Source organism: Sinocyclocheilus rhinocerous, unplaced genomic scaffold, assembly GCF_001515625.1.
Source record: "Sinocyclocheilus rhinocerous isolate Xijiao unplaced genomic scaffold, SAMN03320098_v1.1 scaffold2400, whole genome shotgun sequence".
In the NCBI taxonomy this organism is placed as follows: domain Eukaryota; kingdom Metazoa; phylum Chordata; class Actinopteri; order Cypriniformes; family Cyprinidae; genus Sinocyclocheilus; species Sinocyclocheilus rhinocerous.
In genome coordinates, this window is record NW_015646358.1 from 206858 (window position 1) to 209826 (window position 2969).

Below are 2969 nucleotides of genomic sequence, written 5' to 3' on the forward strand. Positions count from 1 at the left end.
GAGAGAGAGAGAGAGAGAGAGAGAGAGAAATAATATATATTCTCTAAAACTATAAACTTTAAATTGTGAAATACAATGATAAACATATAGTAGCCAAATAAAGGGATAGTATAACAAATGAGATCTTGTAATAATAGGTATAAGAACAACAATTTAATGTGATGAAAGTGTTGTATACAGAACCACTTATCTGTTGTAGTAATTGTAAATTCTGACAAATTGTGACAATATGCTTTGTGTGTAATAGGCAATATGTTGACATATATTCATGTCAGTGGTGTGATGTCCACCCTGTTTCCCCTCTGTCTAAAGTGTTACCTCTTTGTTTTTTTATGTTAATAAAATAAGTTCAACAAATGTAATGCATATCTTTGTGGTTACTTGTAGGGAAGGAAATGATCAAATGAAATAATTTAAAACAGGGGGCAAAAATTCCATTGAAATTTCTTATTATTCTAAAAGAAATGTGTTGAAATTGCACTGTGCCTTAAAATACAACTACTTTTTTCAAGATAATGCCCGTTTATGAACATTTTGTTAAAATACATTTGCAAGGTAAAGAGAGGGACATTTTAGCTCTTAGAAAATATAAATATTACAATAACTGTGCATTCAAAACACTTATTGAGATGAGAATGTAACAGGGTGGACATTTGGCCCTTGCATGTGTGAAGAATTTTCGAGAATAATTATATTAAAGAATAATATCCTGAGCTGGAACAATATATTTTTCTTGTAGTGTAGTCTTGTAGCCCTTCTTCAGATAAAATGATTAAATCATGGAAATGTTAACTTTTTTTTGATTGAAAAGTTACCAAGCTGAGATGCCACCGAATAGTAAGAATGACCTGTTCAGAATTGTTCTGTTGATTACTAGCAGTGAAATTTGCCATAAAACCAGAATGCATGGAATATCAACGTGTATGTACGATGTCTCCTTCTGGTGGACAGGGGAGTGTGTTGCATACAAATGTGGTTTTTGAAGAGTTAAAAGAATATATATCAAATATTGAGCATTTTAGCCAGACTATTTTGTGAGTTATCTTCCTAACTAAATACTGGAATTGTAAGTAAGACTGTAATTTTCAGTGCAAGATAATCATGCAGATCACCATACAGGGATTTCATCAGCATTAGTGTACTGTAGAGTGTTTTTGTTTTACTCTTTAAAGCTAGTTTTTGATGAGGTATATAAAAATTAAAACACAATATTCAGCCATTTACATTTTCATATCAGGCTGTTTTGTGGTCATCTGGTCTTTCCACTAAACTAATCTCATCTAAAATGCAGTGTTTACATTTGATCTTTCCACTGTTTTACAGATACCCTGTTGAAAGAAAAACCAAGCCAACACTAGCCTGGTCAGGGTGATCTGTGGGCCAGTTTTACAGTGATTTAGGCAGTTTTGACAGTCTTGGGAGACTAATTAGTTAACAACTTAAACCAGCTGAGTGCCAACTTGCAAGACCAACAAACCTTAGTAGGCTGGTTCAAGCTGTTTTGTTTCAGAAAGGTACTGTCAAACATTTTAAGTTGATATTTCCAGTACTTTTATTTGTTAAAAATTCCCTTTACAACAACTTTATGCCCCCTTAGGCCTGTGGAACAAATAAACAAGCGAGAAGAAACTTAATACCATACTATTGTTGCTAAACTAAATCAGTGTTTACATTTGATCTTTCCACTGTTTTACAGATACCCTGTTGAAAGAAAAACCAAGCCAACACTAGCCTGGTCAGGGTGATCTGTGGGCCAGTTTTACAGTGATTTAGGCAGTTTTGAGCTGGTCAGTCTTGGGAGACTAATTAGTTAACAACTTAAACCAGCTGAGTGCCAACTTGCAAGACCAACAAACCTTAGTAGGCTGGTTCAAGCTGTTTTCTTTCAGAAAGGTAATGTCAAACATTTTAAGTTGATATTTCCAGTACTTTTATTTAAAAAAAAGATCCCTGTACAACAACTTTATGCCCCCTTAGGCCTGTGGAACAAATAAACAAGCGAGAAGAAACTTAATACCATACTATTGTTGCTAAACTAAATGAGCACAATTTAGGCAAAGGTCATAACCATATACACATTTTTTGTCATTGAAGACAAAATTAATAGTGACAAATATGTTGAAATTATACATACAGTTTTTAAAGGACTTATACAAATTGTTGATCACTAAACTAAATTAGTACAATACACATTTTTTGTCATTGAAGACAAAATTAATAGTGACAAATATGTTTAAATTATACATAGTTTTTAAAGGACTTATACAAATTGTTGATCTGTAACATTTGAGTGACAATAAGTGAGACATCAAAACCAGATCACACATGGCACTACATTAAACAATGACTGAGCATAAAGGTATCAGTGATTATGAACATGTTATCAGTCCTGTACTATTATCACTACAGTTCAAGGACACCATGTCTTCAGCTGCTACAATAAGTCGAATCTCTACAACCTTTTAGTACAAATCAAATGTATGCATGTTACACATTTTGATACACTACATTTTCACTCAATTTCTTGAAAACAACAAACAAAATACACACTCTAAAAAATGCTGGGTTGTTTCAACCCAACTTTGGGTCAAATATGGACTAACCCAACTTTTGGGTTAAAAATGTAATGTAAAAATTTAACCCAACGGTTGGGTTAGTCCATATTTGACCCAAAGTTGGGTTGAAACAACCCAGCATTTTTTAGAGTGCAGGTCATCCAGGTTGACTAGCCACACCTGAACTGTCTTAGTATAATTCAAACCCATAGAGGATATTGTCAAGACATCCACTTATCAATAAATACAAATCAATAAAAAACACCTCAACAATAGTTAAGTAATTCCATCACCAAATGTAATGAGATGTAATCTGTTTGAACGGCCCAACTAAGCCAGACAAACCAACGATTGCTCAAGTAATGCTGTGAGTTTGAGGTGGGACTACCTGCTTGTCCAAACGCTATATATTTT